The sequence below is a fragment of the Phoenix dactylifera genome, chromosome 13 (genome assembly GCF_009389715.1).
Source record: "Phoenix dactylifera cultivar Barhee BC4 chromosome 13, palm_55x_up_171113_PBpolish2nd_filt_p, whole genome shotgun sequence".
NCBI lineage: Eukaryota > Viridiplantae > Streptophyta > Magnoliopsida > Arecales > Arecaceae > Phoenix > Phoenix dactylifera.
The window spans coordinates 5,630,292-5,655,582 of NC_052404.1; the positions used below are offsets into that span (position 1 = coordinate 5,630,292).

General features: G+C 39.6%; 1 long non-coding RNA gene across 1 annotated transcript; it reads right to left on the minus strand.

Moving 5' to 3' along the window:
* Positions 1-651: 651 nt before the first annotated feature.
* On the minus strand, positions 652-15,105 carry LOC120112874. The gene is made up of 3 exons (XR_005514511.1): positions 15,095-15,105; positions 13,623-13,624; positions 652-1,395 (listed from the first exon to the last, which is right to left on the minus strand). It is a non-coding gene; the product is annotated as an uncharacterized LOC120112874 (long non-coding RNA).
* Between the last annotated feature and the right edge of the window lie 10,186 nt (positions 15,106-25,291).

The window sequence follows — 25,291 nt, forward strand, 5'->3', positions numbered from 1 at the left end:
ATAGTGGACATGGCCCAATAAGGTGAACAGGGCCCAAAATGGGCATGACCCAAAGAGTGGACAGGGCTCAAATGGGCATGGCCCGATAGAGTGAATAGGGCACAACAAGGCCCAAATGGGTACGACCCAAAAGGGCCCAAAACGAATGAACTGGGCCTAGATGAATAATCAAAGCCCAATCACAACCCAAAACAGGGTTCTTCATCCTGTTGAGAAAACAAGGAAGGAGGAAAAGAAGGAAGAGAGGAAGGAGGGAGGAGGAAGTTCCGATGATGGCTGGGCCTGGGTGGCCGGAGGTTGACGGCCACCCGACCGCAGTGGCGGCCGGTGGCCACTGTGGTGGCCGAAGGGGAGGAACACTACCAGAAAACACGCGTATAGTGACGGAGATTCCCGTCACTATACCGTGTTTCCAGTTACTAATACGGAATTTGTGACCGGAGCTCCCGTCACTGAATTAGTTACAAAAACAAGCGTCACTAAATTCTCAATGACGGCGGTGATTCCCGTCACTAACCTTTGTGACAGAACCGCCGTCACTAAGCCGTTACAAATTCAAGAATTAAATATTTAAGAAATTATGTATTTTCCGTCACTATCCAGTTGCGGCGTTAGTGACGAAGGTAACTTGGTCACTGTTTTTGTCACAGAATACGGTCACAAGTTTGGTCACTGATCTGTCACAACCTTCAGTGACAGATTTAGTCGTCACAAACATGGTCACACATTTTGTCACTACATTTGTCATTAATCCCGTCACTGACCCTCAAGACAAGGTTACCGTCACTAATTTGTTACAAACGCTCTGAGCAAAATCAATTTTTATTAACCAAAATCCTGTCACTAAGTTTATGACTGCTCGTCACAATACTTGGTAAACAAGTTAGTAACCAAAATTTGGTCACTGATCACAATCTAATAACCTGGTATATTTGGTACATTGATTGGCTCATAATAATAATAATAATATCATTAACAGCAAAGTCATTCAACATTACGCAAAAGTCATTTAAAATATCATTCAAAATAGGCATCAACATGTCCTAAATCCATCAAAATCAAAGTCTAAAAATATGTCATAGAGATCAACAGAGATTTCATTCCTCCTAGGAATGCAAAGACCTATCATCTAAGGCAAAAGCAATCATAATGAAGCATGATCAGCAGAACCAGAATCACCATTACTCCCGTGATCTACATGCCTTGGTCCAAAGCCAATCTCTTCTCTCATCTTTTGAAGAACCTCCTCTTGCCATTTTTTCTTTTCCTGCTCAAGAATACGTAGAAGGTCTTCACGCGTGTACAGCTCTGGAGCTTGACTTGTAGAGATGGAAGAGGATGATGCTTGCCCAATAATTCCAGTGAGATCCTCTAGGGGACTAAAGCCATAGACATCTGAGGAGCCTCTGAGGTGGAGGCATCACCATATTTTTTGGAGTATTCAGCTGAATACTTTACCTGCCAGTTGATTTAAAAGAAGAGAAAAATATTATGGTGGATCAAACAAGAGATAAACATGAGCAAGCTCAATAATATTTATGAATCATAAAAAAATTATACTTACCATGACAGCTTTCTCTAAAAATCAAAAAAATAAAACAACATAAGAAAGCCTAGAAAATATTAGAGAGATGATAAAAAAGAAAACAACATAAGAAAAATAGGACCATTAAAAACACGAAAGGCAAGATCATAAAAAATGTAAAAGAAACAAAAACACTGTTGAAATATTTATGAAGATGAGAAGTTATCATAAGCATGACAAAAATAAATCATTCAATCTTGTCCCAGCATCATTGACATTAAAAAAGCATTCAATCTTTACAAAAAGCTGAACAAAAGAAATTAATCTTTACAAGTTATCTGTTCATTCATCTAATACCAGCAATATTCAAGAAGCATTTAATCTTTACAGAGACAAGGAATACAAGTCAAATCATCCAAATTTACATATGGAATACTATCTGCTTCACATAGAACAAATGTCAATATACATGATCGCCTCTGATGCTAAGAAAGCATGGTACTTCTTAGCAAGCTTTTTGACCAGCTTCTTGATTGCACACTGGAAATAAGTCACAACCATGAAGCAACACCACTTTCCACCACTTTCCATTTTTCCTTGCAGATGAACAATGATTGTAGAAATGAATAACATGACGAAGAAATTAAAATCCATGAACTTTACAGAGTCCCAACCCATCAACCCTCAAAATTACAACAGCTTATTTTTCAACAGAGCTTATTTTAAGATTACAACAGAGCTGGCAAATGGGTTTATTTTAGACATCAAAGGTCTAAAATCCATGAGCTTATTTTAAGATTACAACAGAGCTGGCAGAAGAAACCATCAAAGGTCTAAAATCCATGAGCTTATCTTCATATGAAATTACAACAGAGCTGGCAAATGGGTTTAAGATTTTTTAAACAGAGCTTATTTTAGACAAGTCTCTCCACTTACTATAATAATCTACTGATTCAACATGTAAGGTTGCAAGCAAGTTGGGCTGCAAATGGGTTTAAGATTTATTTTTTTTTGTTAAATAATTCATTGGGTTTTCAACTCGAGTTGCATCAAGAATAATCCCAGCATATTAAAATGGGAGGGGGGCTTCGACGGATCCACAGGCGGAGATGAACACATATAGTCTTTCTTTGTACGCTATGCCAGATAATGACTAGATGAAGATGAACACAAAGAGATGCAAACACAGGATCATGTATATAATCGAAAAGCGTGGCGATCAAGCGCGACGTCGGATCCACAGGCAGAGACCCTCGGTAGGTTCCTTCCCCCTTCCTCTTCCTCTTCTTCGTTTCTTTTATTTTGTTATCATGGGGTAAAAGGAAATGGGGTTAGGGTTTACCTCCCGGAAGAACCAGTTGTGGGTTCTGAAAACCCTAGCTGACGAGCAAGAAGGAGGGGGGCGTCGACGGGGTGATGTAGCCGCGATGATCTCATCCCGGGTGAGAAGGAGATGAACACAGGCGCCGAGCAAAGAGGTAATGAAACCCTCGGTAGCTTAGGGTTTACCTCCGGGAAGAACCAGTTGTGGGTTCTGAAAACCCTAGCCGACGAGCAAGAAGGAGGGGGGCGTCGACGAGGTGATGTAGCCGCGATCGGGAGGCGTGATGTAGTCGTGGTCTCTATCGACGGGGAGGCAAAAATGGTCGGCAAGGGGGAGCCGGAGAGGAGAGGCCGGAGGTGGAGGAGAGGAGAGGAGATGGGAAGCCGCGATGCCAAATCCCTAACCCTCCAATCGGGACGATGCCAAACTTTTAATCGAGACCGAGGATAGGGAAGTGCTTCGAGTCACAGCTCCAAATCGGGACTCGACTAAGTCGGTCTGCAAGCCAAATTTCATATCAAACTATTTTTTATCTATAAGGCTGATTGGACGGAACTTGCAGGAAAAAATATTTTTGAACTATAAAGTATGGTAGAAAAATCCCAGACCATCTTCCAAAATCCAATCCCATTGCAGGAAAGTAGCAATAGGGGTGCAAATGGGTCATAGCCGACACCATGAGATTTGAAAATGAGAAGAAGAAATTTGAGTTTTCTGGAGAGCGATTGGAATTTGGGTTATCGAAGAAATTTGGGCGGGACGGCGGGCACACTTAGTTTCATTTTGGATTTTCCTCCTTTTATCTTTTTTTTAAATTTAGAATTACTCAAAAATAATATTTTTAATATTTTTGGAATTAAAAATTAAATTTGGTGATGGAAATTTTTGTCAATAATCTGTCACCGCCAAAAATAATCTTTTAAAAATTTATAAATACTTGGGTTACGATATTTGTGACTGCTGAATTTGTCACTGTTTGGTTGCAATTTCGGTTATCATTTTGCTGACAGATACCCCGTCACTATGAGGGTCACTAAGTTTTGGCGCCCATCCTACCCACGCATTCTGTGACCGGTCTGTCACTAATCGGTCACTAAGTTTACATCACGGTGACCAAATTTCTGTCGGTCACTAATCAGTCACAAATAGTGACTGATAACGGTCCGTCACTAATTTGCCGTCACTATACGCGTGTTTTCTGGTAGTGAAAGAACCAAGAACAATCTCGGTTGGGTCCGAAATAGATTATCTAAGAATAGAAGAACAAGGAAATGGGAGCTCATCGGCGAGTCTATGGAGGGAACGTATCTCGGCCGAGGGTGGCTCAGTCCGGCGGTCAAGCGGCGAATCTCATGGTTGCGGCAACGATAGCTCGAAGTCGATCTCAAAACAGAGGAAAACATGGTTCATAGAAAGGTCTTTGGATGACGCTCGGTTGGGGTGGCATGCTGGCCACCGGAGGAGGAGAACGAGCGGGAGAAGAGGGAGGAGAGATTGCTTGGCAGTGATGGCTCGGTGGCAGAGATTTATAGGTGGATTTCGGCTCATCACCATCGTGATTCTTGTGGCGGTTGAGCGGAATCGACGGCCGTTCAAGAAGCCGCGGGGCGGCCGTGGGGCTGTTGCGGAGCACCCACCGGGCTGCCATGGAGCGCCCGCCGCGCCTTCGCTCCATCTCGCCCAAGAAAGGTCGAGCAGGGGATCGCGATCGTGATCTCCTATTTCGATTCTTCTATTGGGCCAAGGGCTAGAGTGGATTGGGCCTGCCGACTTCAACCCATAAAGGCCCTATTCTCACATTCTGCCCCCTCATCTCCTTAAGAGAATTTCGTCCTTGAAATTTGAGAGATCTAGGCCTTCCAAATGTAACATGCTTAGCCTATTGAGTAATATAAATTCAAGATCTGATTCTTCTCGATCATAATTAGTGTGATAGATAATTTTGCATCAATCATAAACTAGCATGATTGGCACTAGAGAAATGAATAACTAAAATCTAAGATTGAAATTATCATCTTGATGTAAGTTCACTTAGATCGGATTGGGATCAATTTAGAACTAGGTAGATTAACATTAATTATATTTAGGATAAAACTTGAAATAAAATGGATTTGATACACATATTATGGTAGGGTGTTGATCCACAAAAGATAATGACCAACCTTAGAGTCAAATCCTTATATGGCTAGAAATGTGATTCACAAAATGAACATGTAATGATGATTATTAGACAACAATGCTCTATCTCAAAAATGATTGACATCAAATTACAAGAGGAAGTCTGAGAAGGCAAAGTATTGATATCATGATTCAATATGTCACAAGGCTTAAAATTTAACTTAAATTTGTAAATCATAAAGAGGGAGCGAATGATGCATGATTTATTCAGATACTTAACAAATTAGACCATTTTTGATCAATAATTAACTAACCTTGGTCATGATTTTTTTTTCTTAGCATACCAATAATAAAAGAATCTACCAAAACATAGTCCACTTTTTTTTGACCAGTTTAAAATAACTTAGCTCACTATGCTTTCGCTGTGCAATTTTGATCAATATTTTTCAAAATTTCTTAATGATTCCAGATCATCCACATTTTTTTTAATAAAATTCAAACAAAATTTTATCCTTACTTTCCAAGTACACTAGATCATGATTAACCCGCAAGATAATTGTTATATTTGTACCATCGTATGATCAAATAATCATATACTAGATCCAATATAAACTAAGCCAGCTCTAGATTTTCTTGACAATAAACAATTTGCTATTGATTTCTCTTTTAAGAATATCAATTCTATGCCCCATAAATTAAAAGATTCTATATTAACTTACTCATGAGCATATTCAACTATCTCAAATATTTTCTTTTATGTTAAACTAATTTGGACCTCTCATGAAATCCCCCTAGCATTTCTCCTATGGTGATGCAAAATCCATAATCAACTCATGGCCTTGATTTATAAATATTTAACTTACAAAAATCTAATAATCTGGTTCAAAGATTTACAAAAAATTCCATCAAGATTATGCTCTATGATTTTACATTGAGATCAATTCCTCAAATAAGTAAAATATTTTTATTTGCAATACTGCAAACATTTCAAGATCTTGTAATTCTACTAGACTTAGAAAATCTACTCAAAATACCATAAACTCATTAACTATTTCATCCTTTTAGTAATAGTCCCCTTTTTTTATTTTATTTTTTATATCTCAAGCGCATCCATCTAGAAATTATCTTTGAGTCAATGGATACATTCAAGTAACTATAATTCAAAATGAATTGAGTCTTAATTTAAGTAGACGATTCCAAATCAACTCATATAAGTAAAACTATCTAGAAGAATTTACTCATTGCTCTACCAAATTATAAGACCTTAAATCAGCACAAATGAGTAAAACCAACTCAATCATCTCTCCAAGAGTTTTCTTTACCGAGATCTTTAGCATTTATCAAAAATCTTCCATCATAACCATGTAAGCCTCTAAAATTTAAATTCTTCAAGCAAATCTAGATTTTATCAGCAACTGCAGCAATATTGACAAAAGATCCTAGATCAACTTATAAATCCAAACTTTGAATTGAAGTTTCATATACATCACATAGTCTCCGATAGATATGAATAAGTTCTATGATTTGGATCCAAAAATGATAATTAAAATAATTATTGATTCTACCAAGATGAATACTTTACGATCTGCAATAAAATCAATTATTCAAGATTGATATTTATTCTTGAATTCTTTCAAAAGCATAAATTATAAATTTAAGAGCAAAGAGATCTGTTGTGGTTGAAATTTGGCCTGAGGGCGACCACGCCGGAAGGGAGCCGAGGAGACGCCGGCCGGGGATGGAGGAAGAGGGCTGCCTCCGGTGGTCCGGGGTACCTCCGAGAAGACGCTGGCTGAGATGAAGAAAGAAGGTCCTTCCTTTAGTGCCAAATGTTGTAGTTGAAATTTGGCCCGAGGGCAACCACACCAGAAGGGAGTCGAGGAGACGCCGACCGGGGATGGAGAAAGAGGGCTACCTCCTACGCTCCGAGGTACTTGCACAAAGCCTTGGCTGGGGATTCCGGCGAAGGCCTTCTGATGGCTAAGTTAGCCGAGCTTTTGGAGAGGTTCTTCATGGCTTAGATGGCCTCTTGTAGCTTAAAATAGCTTATAATGGCTTACCGAAGGCCTTTCCTACTCCCTTTTTATAGGGTGAGAGTCTCGGCCATTACCTAAAATTTCAAGTCGATTTGTGATCAGCTGGCCATCAATAGAAGACGGCGTACAGTACGGAGATCAATCATGCGGATGGAGAATTCGGGAGATATTTTTCCGGATCTGTTTTGAGGGTCCACCACGTCATTCTAAACGAAAGTGGTCGAGAGGATTCTTAAATGCGTCGTGTGCGCACTCACTTCAAAGCGTTACCTGGTGGTATGCGAGGGGCTAGTCATCAATGTTCTACCCCCCGAGACGGCTGTCATAATGACCAATTTTTAACACCGCGATCCAGGAGGATCTGCTGAGGGAGCCTCTAGGTCTACCACGTGGCACGATCTGGCCGCTCGGCGGCCTAGGCATGGGATCCGCAGGGTCTTCGACGGGATCAAGGTTGATAGGGCCGTTGTCGGCTTAGCCTCGGGCCAAGGTCGGCTCGGCCTTCAGCGGGGGCCGAGGTCAGCCTGGCTCTAGTCGAGGTCGGCTCGGCCTTCGGCATGGCTGAGGTCGACCTGGCCTCCCCCTTGAGGTCAGCTCGGACTTTGGCGGGCTGAGGTCGGCTTGGCTCTTGACGGAGCGTCGTTGCTTGGCTCTTGGCGGGGCCGAGGTTAGCCTGGGTCTTGGCGGGGCCAAGGTCAGCCTGGCTTTTGGCAGAGCCGAGGTCAGCCTGGCCGAAATTAGGAGACTCCATGCTGGAATAGAACAATCCATTTTGGCTCCCATCAAGATCTATACTAAAACATTCCAAATCCAAAATCAGCCAATGTAGGAACCAACATTTCAATAATCCTAGACATGAAATGTTAGATTTTTTTTTTTTTTGCACAATAGATAGAAGAACCTAATAACACAATAATATCCATATCAGTCAAAATCAAAAATACTATATTTCCAACTAAATTTCTCTTAACAAGAAAACCATCAGGAACTTTTCCAAATCAAAGAAATTCTATTTTTTGACCAACCCAAAAATATTTTAATCCACCAATATTCTCAGGGTTTAAAGATTGACTTTCTATCAAAATATCAATCTTAATTGTTTCAAGTCTCCAATAGAGCTGAAGAAGAACTCTTAAGTCTCATCCCCAAATATATTTTCCTTATATATAACAATTTCATGTATGATCCATATACAGATTTTAACATCAAAAAACATTTTAATGAATATAATAAAATCGTTCCAAATTCAAACATTAACAACTTTTTATGAACGAACTTTAACTTACTACCAAAATAGTTGACTTCAAGCTAGAAGTAGTATCACAGTACCCGATATTAAGTTGAACTTACAAATTAACTAATAAACAGATAATTATATTGTACGATAATGTTCCATAGATAATACTCCTTCACTTAATTTTATCGAAATCCTATTTAATCATAACCTGAAATGCAAATTACTTCATAAAAAAATCCCAAAATAGCTTATTCACACTTTGGCTACGAGCACAGTTAACTGGCATTTTGATTTCAATAAGCATCTCAAAAAAAAAATCAGATATAATAACACAAATTTATCAATAACAAAAGTACATAAAGACATTCGTCTCATTGTCTAATGTCTATCCATCTCTCAAATTTTCTGACGAATCCTAACAATCCTAAAACTCAAGCTCCATTCGACTATTTCAAACACAATCTCTAGTAATCTTAAACCTAAGCTTTGATACCACTTAATCTATCACGCTCCGAGTCCGGAACGCAACAGATGCCACATACCTGCATGGCGGACCGTACATGCATGCAATGCTGTAGATCATATCAAAGCAATGACAATTTCCTAAAATTTTATTTTGTTTAATAAATAATTTACTCAAAGTAAACTTCCAAAGTTTCAAAGTATCATGCGACAACATAAATCAATTACTCTAATTAGTCTTTCTAAAATGCCAATAACTGAAAGAAATCTTCAGAAATCTAGCACACTTCCCAAGTCCCGTGAGATCATGTATCTAAATCTGAAAAATAGAAAAATATGATAATGAGCTACACTAGCCCAGTAAGCAAAATAATATCCCAGAGTGGAATCAAAGCATGCTAGATATTTAATCAAAATACAAAATAATGACTGAAAAATAATCACAAATAACATATTTTACGTTTTGAAATTTATTATTATTTGCACAAAAACTCTGATACTAAATTCTCGATATAAATCGACTAAGGCCATATAACCCAGTGGCATGGGTTGCACAAAGTGTCAAATCCACTATTATTAACCACCGGTAGCAATGGTGTCCAAATCCACTATTATTAATCACCGGTGGCAATGATGTCCAAATCTACTATTCTAATCACCGGTGGCGCGGTGTCAAAATCAGTTTCTCACAGATACAAGTCGATAGGGTCAACGAATAATCCCCATTAGTGGGGCCAGAATAGATCATAGCAATGCTGAAAATACATACATATAGGCAAAAATAGATTTTTCATATTTTTTCCAATCACATTTTTCAGACTTCATGTAAATATTGGCCAGATGGGCCGACCTGGACCATAATCGGTGGCCCATCAGGAGACCCACTTGGTAGCTTCAGGAGGAAGATGGCGGTGGAGATCGCTAGCTGTTGAGGCGGTTATAACCGCCTAACAGCCACGATCACCATCCCTCTTTGATCTTGACCGAGGGCTATAAAAGCCCATAGATTCCTTAGTGAGGAACTCCATCGACCACCCTCTCACTGCCTTTTACTCTCTCTTCCTTCTGTGCAAAAGAGCCGGATCAGGAGCGGCGGTGCCGAAGGAGGTATCTCCAGCTCGACACCGCCGCTAAATCACCAAAGGAAACGATCAAGCCGATAGAAGAGACTTCTCAGCTCCTTCACGGGCCTAGGTAACCCTTAAACCCTCTCTTCCCTCATGATTCATGTTCTGTTTAGCTTAGATTTAATCTAGCTATGAGATAAAAACAGAGAAAGAAGGAAATAAAATAAAAGAAAAATAGAAGAAGAAGAAGAAGAGGGGAAGAGGAAGAATAGGAAAATGGAAGATGAGGAGGAAAGGAAGGGGAAGAGCTTACTTGGGGTCCTCGGCTATGGATCCGGCACGGTGAGCTTGGCCGCAGCCCTCCTTTGGTCACGGCGAGTTCGGGCATAGCCATGGCCGCGGTGGTGGGTTCCTCCCCCACCGCAGTGGGAATGAAGGTGGAGCCGCTGGCTCCGACCGCAGGCTTCACTAGCCTTCGGTCGAAGCTGCGGTGGGCTGGAGGCCCCTTCCTCTCTGGGGGTGGTTTCGAACCCCCATTCCCACCAAGGAGCAGAGGGGGCCGGCCACCGCAAGCGCGGCCACAGGCCTGGCTGCGGGCGCTGCCGGTCGCGGCCGACCTCTCCCGTGAGGGGGAGCCCGCCCTCCTCCCTTCGCAAGAGAAGAAAGGAGAAGAAAAGGGAAATCTTCCCTTTCCCTCTTCGCGGGAGGAGAAAATTCGCAAACTTAGGTTCGGAAAACTTTAAGGATTTCCGGGGAAAGGAAGGTTTCCCCTCCCCCGAACCCAGAAAGAAGAAGGAGAAGAGAAGAAGAAAAGGAAGAAGAAAGAAGAAGGTTCGGAAAGGATGAAGAAGGAAGAAGAGAAAAAGAAGAAAAGAAAAAGAAAAAAAGAAGAAAAAGAAAAGAAGAAAGAAGGAAAGAAAAAAAATGTTATGGGCTTGAGATGGGCCTGATTCCTGTAGTAGGCTTCAAATGAATTGGGTTTTAAAGGCCTGAGGCCGGGCTGGGTTTGGTCCGAGCCAAGTATTCTTAAACCCAAAACTAACTGGGCCTGAAGAGCACAAATCTTAATAGAAGGACTAAATTGAATATAGTTTGAGGCTAGGTTCCCTTTTAACTTAACTAGAACTAATAGGGTTTAATTATAAGTTAAAGGGCCTGAATACAAATGCGCCCAATAACTAAATCAAGCCCAGAATCTAATTAAACTTCAGGGCTGAATGCAAATGGGCCCAGACCTGAACCAGAGGGCAATTGGGTCTAAACCAGAAGTTGAAATTGGCTCAGACCTGAACCAGAAGCTGGTTCAGACCTGAATCAGATGTTGAATTAGGTCTGAACCAGAACTGAACTAGACCTGAACTCATAATTGAATCAAATCTGAGCCAGAAAATTGATTTGACCTGAACCAGAAATTGGGTCAGACCTGAACCAAAAAACTGATTAGACTCGAATCAGAAATTGGGTCAGACCCGAACCAGCAGGTGAACCAGACCTGAACTAGAAATTGGGTCAGACCCGAACCAGCAGGTGAAGCAGAATTGAATCAGAAATTGAATCAAATCCGAATCAGAAGTTAGATTAGACCTGAACTAGAAATGAAATTAGGTCGTGGGGTTGAACCAAAAATTGAATTAGGCTATGGACCTGAAAATAAAATTGAGTTCTATGGATGGGCTATAAATGACTTCAGATTATAAATAAATAGAAATTAAATGTGCAAGTGACATGTAAGTTAATGATATTGCTAGGTATTGGAGAATTGACATCTAAGCCTAAGATTTGGTGAGCAAATTAAGGTAAGTGACCCTGACATAATTTTATGTTTTATCAAATACATGTGGCTATTTGATTATGAAATTGTATATGACTATTTATGTTTTCACAAAATTAGGATTAAGTATGTGTTAGCAAGTGTTGCATAATTTTAACTTAGATGACATTCATCATGATTATCATGCTATGTATATAAATTTATGATGATATAGAAGTTGTATGAAAATTAAAGTTTGCAGCATGATCATGAATTTTATACATTATGAGGCTATTATTCACTTTTCAATATATCTATGAGATAAGATTTATGAAAAGCATGATATGTTTTAAGAACTCTCAGATTGCTAGGTAAGATCTCCGCTAGTGGGTAATAGTAACTCGGTATACAACCTTCGCCAGTGAGTAATAGTAACTCGGCATAAGACCCCCGCTAGTGGGTAATAGTAACTCGGCATAAGACCTTCGCCAATGGGTAATAGTAATTCAGCATAAGACCTTGCCAACGAATAAAAGTAGTTGGTAAAGATTACGACCCTGTCATGGGTAATAATAGTGACCATAGCTGCACTACCATCTAAGAGTACGGATTTCAAAGCATGAAATAATGGCTAAGTTTTTATGATGCATAACCATATTTATGAACTTGCATGATTGGATATGCATTGTTTTATTACTAGTTTGATTATATGTTGTATGAATTGCTTACTTTGTTACAACTACTAGTTTTTTAAAATAGTGCACTAGCATGCAACACATTATGCTTGATGTGGTAAGATTATGCATGGTTACTTACTGAGCTTTTATAGCTCACACCAATTCATTTATGTCCTTACAGATAAATAGGACTGCTAGGGGCAAGGAGCTTGACTCGCTCCAGGGTTTGAGATACACTGAATATAATTGTACAAATTTTTAGAAGCTCTGTATCGCTCCTTATTGTTCAAACATTTTATGACATTCATGAAAAATATAGTTCATTTGAATTTCAAATTTTATTTGGCTGCATGCTATTACAGGCAAAGGTTTGCAATAGCACGACCGTGTCATGATATAAATTCGGGGTGTGACACTTCATAACATATAACATAAATACAAAATGATTATTAACATATTTGACCCGATTAACTAAGTATAAAGCATATATCAAAATTTAATTAACTAATAATTATTTTATCAAATAATTTTGAAAACATACTTTGAAGTATTAGGTTTGAGGATGATAGTGGTATTTTGATGCTTAACACAACCATTGAAGAAATATCTAATTGAATATTACAAGGTAATATGATACATCATTACTAAGTCCGTCACTCTCGGTACATTAGTAGAATGAGATCAAGATGTATTTTAATGATTAATATTGAGATAAAATTTGCGATAAAAAAGAGATAGTGAATTCTAAATTCTAATTCGGCAAAGGTTCAAGTAAAACGTACTCTTAAGTGGACAATAGTAATTTTTATTGTTAAGAGTATGTAGCATCACCATAACATATATTCAAAATTGCTTGAAGAATATTTCATTGATTATATGGATGAATCTAACCCTAAGTTGCAGCAAAGTGTGGAATGAGTCGACCCCAAGATTGTTGGAGTCGACCCCGGCACATCAAGAACCATCTGGCACACTTCTGCAAAAATGGCACGGATGAACAGTACTTGGGTCGACCCAAGTAAAGGCTGAGTCGATCCCATCTTCAAGCCTCAAGAAAACAATTCTCTGGAATCCCTAAGAGGGTCGACCCAAATGGAACTTGAGTCGACCCAACCTTGAGTCGACCCCAACTGAACATGAGTCGACCCAAAGGCTATGTCATTCAAAAATCGGTTCTCTGGAATCCCTGAGAGGGTCGACCCAAGTGGAATTTGAGTCGACCCAAAAAGAGTTGAGTCGACCCAAGTGAAGGAAGGCTGAAATACAAAATTCTGTGTTTCCTGAGAGGGTCGACCCCAATGTTGCATGAGTCGACCCAAGTGAAAGTTGGGTCGACCCCAGTGAAAGTTGAGTCGACCTAAGCACGGGCAGAAGCATAACGGCTAGTTCTGCAGAAGTACTTTTTGTCCTCCCAACAGCAAGTAACGGCTAGTTTTTGAAATCTGACCAATGAGGGGTGTCCAATGGATGAGGAAAACTATTTAAAGGGACACTATTCATCAAAGAAAATATCCTTTTTGCGAAATATCAAAGTTTACACAAGAGAGACAAGTGCCCTAATCTTCTTCATCCAAGTGCTTCATTCAAGAGTTAAAAGAAAGTGGTTGAGCAGATTCCAAGAGATATTAAGAGCTTCATCCACCCTTGAAGAGTGAAGCATTCTTGACAAAGAAGAGATAAGTCTCATCAAGCGATAACTATATTCTAAACTCTTCTTTGCAGCTTATAATTGTTATATTTGCTCATCTAGGAGTTTCAACTTTCTTCTCCTTTTAATCACATTGTAAAGGTTTGTTGGTGAGCCCGTAAAACCAACGGTCAAGGTTTGTTGGTGAGCCCGTAAAACCAACGGTCTAGGTTTGTTGGTGAGCCCGTAAAACTAATTGTAAATGTTCGTTGGTGAGCCCGTAAAACCAACATAGGTTCTTGGTGATCCCAGAAAACCAAAGTGTAAAGGTTTTTGGATTGTGAGCCCGGAAAACAATCCAACTGTAATCCGCGGGATTATAGTGAATTTCCAAGGGGTCGCTTGGGGAGTGGACGTAGGTGCTTAGGAGAGCACTGAACCACTATACTTCTTGTGTTTTTGCATTGTGTATTGTTTCTAAATTTCACTCATTCATCGATTAACTAAATTAAGATAGTAAAAATTTAGAGAAACCAATTCACCCCCCTTGTTGGCTTGTCACCTTGGGCAACAAGTGGTATCAGAGCAAGGTGCTCACATAGTATTTATTGATCTCACAATCAAGAGACAAAGATCATGACAACCCAAGTAGGATGTTCTATGAGTGAGAGGCAATCTACAAATAGACCTCCTCTATTTAATGGCACTAATTACACATACTGGAAAGTTAGGATGGGGATATTCATTCAAGCTCTAGACTATGAATTGTGGTACATCATAACTAGAGGACCACACACACCCACAATTAGTATAGAAGGCACAATCATTCCCAAACCAGAAATGGATTGGAATGAGAGTGATAGAAGACTGGCACAACTAAATGCTAAAGCAATTAATGTACTTTACTGTTCACTAGATGTAAGTGAATTCAATAGAATATCTACATGCATCTCCGCGAAAGAAATTTAGGATAAACTGGAGGTCACACATGAAGGAACTAATCAAGTTAAGGAGTCAAAAATAAACATATTAGTACATAAGTATGAGTTGTTTAAAATGGAATCCACTGAGTCCATAACTGAAATGTTTACTCGTTTCACTGAAATCATAAATGGGCTAAAGAGTTTAGGAAAGTTTTATACTAACTTTGAATTGGTGCGAAAAATTCTCAGGTCTCTACCAAGAGTTTGGAAGGCCAAGGTAATAGCAATTCAGAAAGCAAAGGATCTCAATACACTGCAATTGGAGGAACTTCTAGGATCACTCATGACCCATGAGTTGACCATGAGGTAAAATTCAGAAGATGAGGTCAAGAGAAGAAAGACCATTGCCTTAAAGTCTACCACTCCAAAACTGGAAAACTGAATCGGAAGAATCTGATGATGAGGAGGAATTTGATGAAGAAGGAATGGCTATGCTTGGAAGAAAATTCAAAAAATTTATGAGGAAAGAGGAAATTTCATAAAAAGAAGCCCTTCTTCAAAGGTAGCTCAAGCAAAGAAAAGGGTAAGGACAAAGAAAAGGAAAAGGAAACACCAATTTGCTATGAGTGCAACAAGCCCGGGCATTTCATGATAGATTGTCCGGAATTGAAGTGGATGGCAAGAAAACTTAAGAAGAAGAACTTCATGGCTGAATGGAGTGAAAGTGAGGAGTCAAGTTCGAAAGAGGAAGATCAAAAAGAGACGGCACAAACCTGCCATATGACCAATGACGATGAGGTAGATTCTGAACTTGAATGTAATTTTACTGTTGAAGAATTGCATGATGCATTTTTAGAACTCATTGAAGAACACAAAAAACTAATCAATAAAAATAAAGTTCTAAAAGATGAAAATCAATCTCTTATCAAAGATAAGCTGAAACTATCTAATAACTATGAAACATTAAGTAGGAGATTCATAAATAAAACCAAGAATCTAATTGCTGAAAATGTCAAGTTAAAAGAAGATGCTGAAAAATACAAATTCTTAGTAGATAAGTTTACACTTAGCTCAACCAAATTAAATATGATTCTTGATAGTCAAAAAGCTGTATATGATAAAATTGGATTAGGATATAAAACAAATAGAAAACAAAAATACTTAAAGAATATATTTGTAAAAGCCAAAAATGAAAATATAACTTGTCATTGCTGCAATAAATTAGGACATAAAGCATATGAATGTAACTATAGAAAGTCCAGCAACAACAAATTGAGTAATAACCATAAGCTTAAATTCAAGAAAGTTTGGGTTCCAAAAGGAACATCAAGTACTAACCCTAAAGGACCCAACATAGTTTGGGTACCTAAAGCTTATTCTTGAACTTGATTGCAGGGGTGTCTTGCAGCTAATAAGGTGGATAAACGATGGTATCTAGATAGCGGCTGTTCAAGACACATGACAGGTGACGTAGAATAATTTGTCACCTTGGAATCTAAGATGGGTGGAGTAGTAACCTATGGAGACAATGGAAAAGGATTTATCATTGGAAAGGGTAAAATTTTTATTACTCTATTTACCTTTATAGAAAATGTCTTATTAGTTAATGGTTTGAAACATAACCTACTTAGCATAAGTCAATTCTATGATAAAGATTTTAAAGTCACATTTGAAGCCTCAGTATGCATAATCACAAATCCTAAAGATAACAGCATCGTACTTGTAGGGTAAAGGCAAAGAAATATTTACATGGTAGATCTTCATGAATTAGGCAAGAAAAAAGGATTATGTTTAATTACTAATGAAGAAAAGAAAAATGAAACAAGTTGGGTTTGGCATCGTAGACTAGGACATGCTAGTATGGACTTAATATCAAAACTAGTCAAGAAGAAATTAATAAAAGATGTGCCAAAATTGATCTTTGAAAATGACAAAATCTGTGGACCATGCTCATTAGGTAAACAAACAAAATCATCCTTCAAATCAAAAAATGTAGTATCAACCACTAGGCCTTTTGAACTCATACACATGGATCTATTTGGACCCACTAGAACCGCAAGTCTAGGAGGGAAGAAGTATGGACTAGTTATAGTAGATGATTTTTCAAGATATACATGGGTTTCATTTCTTGCACATAAGAATGAAACATTTTCAGCATTCTTAAAATATTATAAGAATATCATAACTGAAAATAAGCTCACCTTAATAGCAATTCGAAGTGATCATGGAACTGAATTTGAAAATCAACACTTTGAAGAATTTTGTAATGAAAATGGTATCTCACATCAATTTTCAGCACCTAGAACGCCTCAACAAAATGGAGTTGTTGAAAGAAATAATAGGACCTTGGCAGAAATGGCACGCACAATGTTGTGCGAGTCAAGTCTTCCAAAGTACTTTTGGGCTGAAGCTATAAGTACTGCTTGCCATATTCTAAATCGGGTTTTAATACGACCTATAACCAAGAAAACTCCTTATGAACTTTGGAAGAATAAGAAACCAACTGCTAAATATCTTAAAGTATTTGGATGTAGATGTTTCATTTTAAATAATGGCAAGAAGGATCTAAGTAAATTTGATGCCAAGTCAGATGAAAGTATCTTCTTAGGATACTCTACATCTAGCAGGGCATACAGAGTATTCAACAAAAGAACTCTTGTAGTTGAAGAGTCAGTTAATATCATTTTTGATGAGTCTGATAGTGAGTCTCCTAGGAGAGAAAATATTCTTGATGATGATGCAGGAATTATTGACTTTGAAAAATTGAATCTTGATGACGTGCCAAATCAAGAGATGGAAAATGATTGCGTGCCACCACAATCTCAAGACTTGCCAAAGGAATGGAGGTATGCTTATGGACATCCTAAAGACTTAATCATTGGTGATCCATCTCAAGGGGTAAGAACTCGATCCTCTCTTAGAAATTTGAATGATTATCTTGCTTTTGTTTCGCAATTGGAACCTAAGACTTATGAAAATGCTGAAAAAGACACCAATTGGATAAATGCTATGCAAGAAGAATTAAATCAATTCAAAAGAAGTAATGTATGGACATTAACTGAAAGACCAAAGCATAACTCTGTAATTGGAACAAAATGGATCTTCAGAAATAAATTAGATGAAAATGGGATAGTCATAAGAAATAAAGCTAGACTTATAGCTAAGGGATACAATCAAGAAGAAGGGATAGATTTTGAGGAAACATTTGCTCCCGTGGCTAGATTAGAAGCAATTAGATTACTTCTAGCTTTTGCATGTTTCATGGATTTCAAATTGTATCAAATGGATTTAAAAAGTGCCTTCTTAAACGGTTTTATAGAGAAAGAAGTATATGTAGAGCAACTTCCTGATTTTGAGAATCATGAATTGCCAAATCATGTGTTTATATTACATAAGGCATTATATGGATTAAAACAAGCACCTAGGGCTTGGTATGATCGATTAAGCAAATTTCTACTGAATAATAATTTCAGTAGAGGAAATGTAGATAAAACACTTTTTCTCAAAAAGAAAGATAAAAATCTGCTAGTGGTACAAATATATGTAGATGACATAATCTTTGGTGCCACAAATGATAATCTTTGCAAAAAATTTGCTAATCTAATGCAAGGAGAATTCGAGATGAGTATGATGGGAGAACTAAACTTCTTTCTCGGATTACAAATCAAGCAAACTAAGGAAGGTATCTTCATTCATCAAACTAAATACACAAAGAAAATATTAAAGAAATTTGGGAATGAAAATCACAAGGGAATAGGCACCCCAATGAATCCCACTAGTAAGCTAGACAAAGATGAAAAAGGAAAAAGTATAGATATAAAGCTTTATAGAGGTTTAATTGGATCTTTGCTTTACCTTACTGCTAGTAGGCCAGACATAGTGTTTAGTGTGGGAATATGTGCTAGATGCCAATCAGATCCAAAGGAGTCACATCTAAGTGCTGTCAAAAGAATCCTTAGATATTTGAGAGCAACCACTAACATAGGTTTATGGTACTCTAGAGATTCCTATTTAGACTTACTTGCATATTCTGATGCAGATTTTGCTGGTTGTAAATTAGATAGAAAGAGTACTAGTGGAACATGTCAATTTTTAGGAATAAATTAGTATCATGGTTTAGCAAAAAGCAGAATTCAGTAGCATTGTCAATGGCTGAAGCCGAATATATAGCTGCCGGAAGTTGCTGTGCTCAAGTACTATGGCTCAAGCAACAACTAGAGGACTATGGAATTAAACTAGATAACATTTCTATAAAGTGTGATAACACTAGTGCCATTAATCTTACCAAAAATCCAGTTCAGCACTCTAAAGCCAAACATATTGAAATAAGGTATCATTTCATTAGAGATCATGTTCAAAATGGAAATATATGTATTGAGCATGTATGTACTGAGAAACAATTAGCTAACATATTCACAAAACCTTTGAGTGAAGATAGATTTTACATGCTTAGGAGGGAATTAGGCATATGTGATCCTTTTGACTAAGGAGATATAAAAAGGAGCAAGTTGTATCATGATACTCTCCTCCCATTTCGAAAAGCCCATGAAACATTAGTCAAATTAGTCATCTATAGATTCCTTACTCATGTATCATTATCTCAGTAAAAATTTGTAAGGATTGGAGGAAAGGAAAACTTTTAAAAAGAAAAGGAAGAGAAAGAAAATTTTCTGAACTAGGGTCGACCCAAGCCAGAATGGGGTCGACCCAACGTTGAGTCGACCCAAGAAAAATATGGGGTCAACCCAACGACGGGACCCCACTTTTAAAAGGGGGACCCGTGAGCGACATTAGGGCACTGTTTCATCTTGTCCTCTTTCTAAAACCCTATTTTCCACTCTCCAATCTCTTCCAATCATCTCCAAACAGTAGAAGAAAGTTTTTCCAAGCCGTTAGATCAAGATCTTGAAGGAATGGGACCCAAGCGAGCCGTAGCCAAGCGATCCGGGAGAGTTTCACGGACAACCCGTGTTGAAAGAAATGCTAGAGAATCTTCTACAGTGCCTCCACAAGGTGAGATACGTGTAGAGCCTCCTCCTCCTCCCTCCCCTTCAGTCCAACTTGCAAAATATGCGGGGAGACTGGTTACCACGGAAAGAAGGATCCACTCCGAGTTCTTGGATCAAGAAGGATTCCGGTTGGGTGATTGGATCCGAAGGCAAGGATGGGAGTATCTTTGCTCCCTAGATGTGGTGATCTATCCTGGGTTGGTTCGTGAGTTCTATGCCTTTCTGAAAGTTGGAATGGGAGGGCTTATATCTGAAGTCCGAGGAGTAAGGGTTAGGGTTTCAGAAGAAAGCTTGAGTGAGTTGCTTCATCTCCCCTGCGAAGGAGCTACACCGGAAAAACCTGAAAACAAGTTGAGAGCTCTACAGTTGATCCTTGAGAACGATGATTTCGACTATTCCGAAAATGTGATAGCAAGCTCTCTTTCAGCTGAGATGAGGTTGTTGCACAACTTCATAGGTCGGATTTTATTTCCGAAGAGTGGAAGATTTGATCTCATTTCTGAGCGAGACTTGGTCATTATGGAGCACATTATTCAGGGCATTCCCCTGAACCTCCCAGCTATGATGATCAGACAGATGAAAAAGGTTATATGCAATTCGAGAGTCTCCTTGCCCTATGGTATGATACTCACCCTGGTCTTCCGACAGCATGACATATCAGTAGAGGGAGAGATCTCCAGGCATCTACTATTTACTGACACGTACACTGCACGATCTCTTATTTGCATGGGTTATGAGAAGGTGAACGGGCAGTGGGTGCGTGCAAGAGCTGAGATACATGCACTCGAGGGTGATGCACCAGAGGGTGATGCACCAGAGATTGGAGACCCCATCCCTGAGGATGAGGAGCCTGCGGATCATCCTACAGCACCTTCAGAGGCTGGACCTTCATCATCCACACCTACGGGATGTACAGAGGAGTTTTGGAGTAGGATGATTGAGCTTGTATCAGCTCAGGTGAGGACTCTCTCTGATGGGATATGGAGCAAGATGGATAGCATGACTGCTGAGATAGCGATCTCAGAGAGCAGGTAGGAGCATTACGGAGAGAGAGAGAGTCTCATGGTCCATCTGTGCCCCGAGCAGCTGAGTCAGAGGTATCGGCACAGAGTCATCCAGCTCAGCGAGGTCCACGCCAGACTCAGTCCTATCAGGCTCGACCTCCCCTCGCTACTTATGCTAGGAGGATGAGGACTAGATCACAGCCATTAGATACTCCCTAGGCTGATGTTAACACCTTGATTAGTACCTAGGATTTATCTAGTTCTCATATGTATTTTGTGTTGATCATGTACTTTGCACTTTGATTGAAAAACATTGTATTTTTGGTGTTAATATACTACAATGTTCCATGTTTGATCAGTAAAATCTGAATGTTTATTATTTACTGTGTCTACTTATCTATTGCCATGCACCTATTTGATGATAACAAAAAGGGAGAGAAGTAAGGAAAGAAATAAGTTGATAAACAAGATTGAAAATGATAATAGGAAAGATTATACACTTAAGGGGGAGTAATATGTAACAATGAAAAGGTTAAAGTCTCAAATTGAAATCAAATTTCAGAATTTGGCACGTACTTTTCATACCTCGATACATAATCTGAAACTCTTGTTTTATCTCAAATTTTTGAAGTTTTATCTTAACCAAATATAAAAGAAAGGGGGAGTAAATCAAAAAGTTCAAATTGGCAATATTTGGATGAAAAAGGGGGAGACTTCACTCTCAAACTTGAAAAGCTGAAATTCAGCAACTTGAGCTCTTCTAAAAACAGATTTTAACTTAAGTAACAATATGCTCATACTCAATATTTTGTAATCATCAAAAAGGGGGAGATTGAGGATGATAGTGGTATTTTGATGATTAACACAACCATTGAAGGAATATCTAATTGAATATTACAAGGTAATATGATACATCATTACTAAGTCCGTCACTCTCGGTACATTAGTAGAATGAGATCAAGATGTATTTCAATGATTAATATTGAGATAAAATTTGCGATAGAAAAGGGATAGTGAATTCTAAATTCTAATTCGGCAAAGGTTCAAGTAAAACGTACTCTTAAGTGGACAATAGTAATTTTTATTGTTAAGAGTATGTAGCACCACCATGACATATATTCAAAATTGCTTGAAGAATATTTCATTGATTATATGGATGAATCTAACTTTAAGTTGCAGCAAAGTGTGGAATGAATCGACCTCAAGATTGGTGGAGTCGATCCCGGCACATCAAGGAACTATCTGGCACACTTCTGCAAAAATGGCACGGATGAACAGTACTTGGGTCGACCCAAGTAAAGGCTGAGTCGACCCCATCTTCAAGCCTGAAGAAAACAGTTCTCTGGAATCCCGGAGAGGGTCGACCCAAATGGAACTTGAGTCGACCCCAACTGAACATGAGTCGACCCAAAGGCTATGTCATTCAACAATCGGTTCTCTGGAATCTTTGAGAGGGTCGACCCAAGTGGAATTTGAGTCGACCCAACTGAACCTTGAGTCGACCCAAAAAGAGTTGAGTCGACCCAAGTGAAGGAAGGCTGAAATACAAGGTTCTGTGTTTCCTGAGAGGGTCGACCCCAATGTTGCATGAGTCGACCCAAGTGAAAGTTGGGTTGACCCCAGTGAAAGTTGAGTCGACCCAAGCACGGGCAGAAGCATAACGGCTAGTTCTGCAGAAGTACTTTTTGTTCTCCCAACAGCAAGTAACGGCTAGTTTTTGAAATCTGACCAATGAGGAGTGTCCAATAGATGAGGAAAACTATTTAAAGGGACACTATTCATCAGAGAAAATATCATTTTTGCAAAATATCAAAGTTTACACAAGAGAGACCAGTGCCCTAATCTTCTTCATCCAAGTGCTTCATTCAAGAGTCAAAAGGAAGTGGTTGAGCAGATTCCAAGAGACATTAAGAGCTCCATCCATCCTTGAAGAGTGAAGCATTCTTGATAAAGAAGAGAGAAGTCTCATCAAGCGATAACTATATTCTAAACTCTTCTTTGTAGCTTATAATTGTTATATTTGCTCATCTAGGAGTTTCAACTTTCTTCTCCTTTTAATCACATTGTAAAGGTTTGTTGGTGAGCCCGTAAAACCAACGGTCAAGGTTTGTTGGTGAGCCCGTAAAACCAACCGTCTAGGTTTGTTGGTGAGCCCATAAAACCAATTGTAAAGGTTCGTTGGTGAGCCCGTAAAACCAACATAGGTTCTTGGTGATCCCGGAAAACCAAAGTGTAAAGATTTTTGGATTATGAGCCCGAAAAACAATCCAACTGTAATCCGCTGGATTATAGTGAATTTCCAAGAGGTCGCTTGGGGAGTGGACGTAGGTGCTTAGGAGAGCACTGAACCACTATGCTTCTTGTGTGTTTGCATTGTGTATTGTTTCTAAATTTCACTCATTCATCGATTAACTAAATTAAGATAGTAAAAATTTAAGGAAACCAATTCACCCCCTCCACTTGGCTTGTCACCTTGGGCAACAAGGTTAATTACCTCTTTTCGCTTTAAATCCTACTTCAAGCAAACATGTCAGATACACATGTTAATATCATTAAAATATTATTAATTTTAATATCGCTTCAGAAGTCAAAATTAAATACTACAGTCTCATGCCCTCAGATCAGTTCGGTCCGAGCAAGGAGGATTCAACTGGTCAGAGGTGAAGATCGAAAGTGGCCAAATTTAGCTGAGGCTGAAGTAATAGCTGGTCAACCGCCTGGGTACCGGGGCGGTTCGAGATTTTCAAACTGGGTCAACTTAGATCCAAGAGCTACAAGAAGAACATGGCTTACACTAGGATCCCTGAGCTAGTCTAGAGGGAGAAAAAGGAGGAGAGAGAATCTCGGCTCGGGTCTGGATTTGCTCTGATCCTGGTCTGATCCTGGTTCGATTGTTTCGGATTGACCATTAGATGAAAGGTCTAGATCTAGTCAGAACGTGGGCTTACTTAGAGAGAGAAAGAGATACACAATCTAAGGCTAATTGAATTTTTCGGTTTGATCCACTTAATTAGGTCTAATCAGAGGCTTAGCTTATTCAATCAGGTTTGACCAAAATCGGAAAAAGAGATATTTGGCCTGGGTCGACCTGGATCAATTAATATATCTAGTCCAAAATGAACAGACTCGACCAACAATGGATGAATAGGGCCCAACAGGAATATGACCCATAATAGATGAGTAGGGCCCAAAATGATTGATCACGACCCACAATAAGGAACAGGGCCCCACAAGGCCCAAGAGGAATACGACCCACAATGGTGAATATAGCCCAAAATGAGTTGGCCCAAAAGGGATGAATATGGCCCATCCTGGGTACGACCCAAAAGGGATTAACAGGCCCAATAAGACTCAAAAGGAATACGACCCATAGTGGACATGGCCCAACAGGGTGAACAGGGCCCAAAATGGGCGCGACCCAAAGAGTGGACAAGGCTCAAATGGGCATAGCCTGATGAAGTGAATAGGGCCCAACAGGGCCCAAAATGGGTACCACCCAAAAGGGCCCAAAATGAATGAGTTGGGCCCAAATTCAAACAGGGCTCAGATGATTAATCAAAGCCCAATCATAACCCAAAATAGGGGTTCTTCATCCCGTTGAGAAAACAAGGAAGGAGGAAAAAAAGGAAGAGGGGAAGGAGGCAAGAGGAAGCTCCGATGGTGACCGGGCCTCGGTGGCTGGAGGTCGACGGCCACCCGGCCGCTGGGGTGGCCGAAGGGGAGGAAGGAACCAAGAACAATCTCGGTTGGGTCCGAAATAGATTATCTAAGAATAGCAGAACAAGGAGAAGGGGAACTCACCGGCGAGTCTATGGAGGGATCGGATCTCGACCGATGGGTGGCTCGGTTCGGCGGTCAAGCGGCGCATCTCATGGCGGCGGCGGCGATAGCTCGAAGCTGATCTCAAAGTAGAGGGAAACATGGTTCACGGAAAGGTGTTTGGACAACGCTCGGTTGGGGTGGCATACTGGCCACCAGAGGACGAGAAGGAGAGGGAGGAGAGACGGCTCGGTGGTGGTGTCTCGGTGGCAGAGGGATTTATAGGTGGATTTCGGCTCATTCACCATCGCGATTCTCATAGCGGTTGAGCGGAATCTGCGGCCGTTCAAGTGGCCAAGGGCTGCCACCGAGCGCCCGCGGCGCCTCCGCTCCATTTTGCCCGAGAAAGGTGGAGCAGCACTTCTATTGGGCCAAGGGCTGGAGTCGGCTGGGCCTACCGACTTTAGCCCATTAAGGCCCTATTCTCATAGTATACAACCTTACTCCCATGTATGGAGAGATTGTTTCTATGTTTTGAATCCATGACACGTAGGTTCTGATTTTACCATTGTGTCAAAATTCCTCAATGAGGAAACCATAACTTGTTTGACCCTTTTCAACCAGCAACCATGTTATGAACCTTACAAATCGATGCTCATGAGTTTTATAATGCTGATAACCTCATCTATTTTTGTGAAACCTAGGGACTAGGCCTAGTCCATGGTGCGGACACCAGTGCCAGGTCAGCCAGTCGCCACAGGATCCAGCCAGCT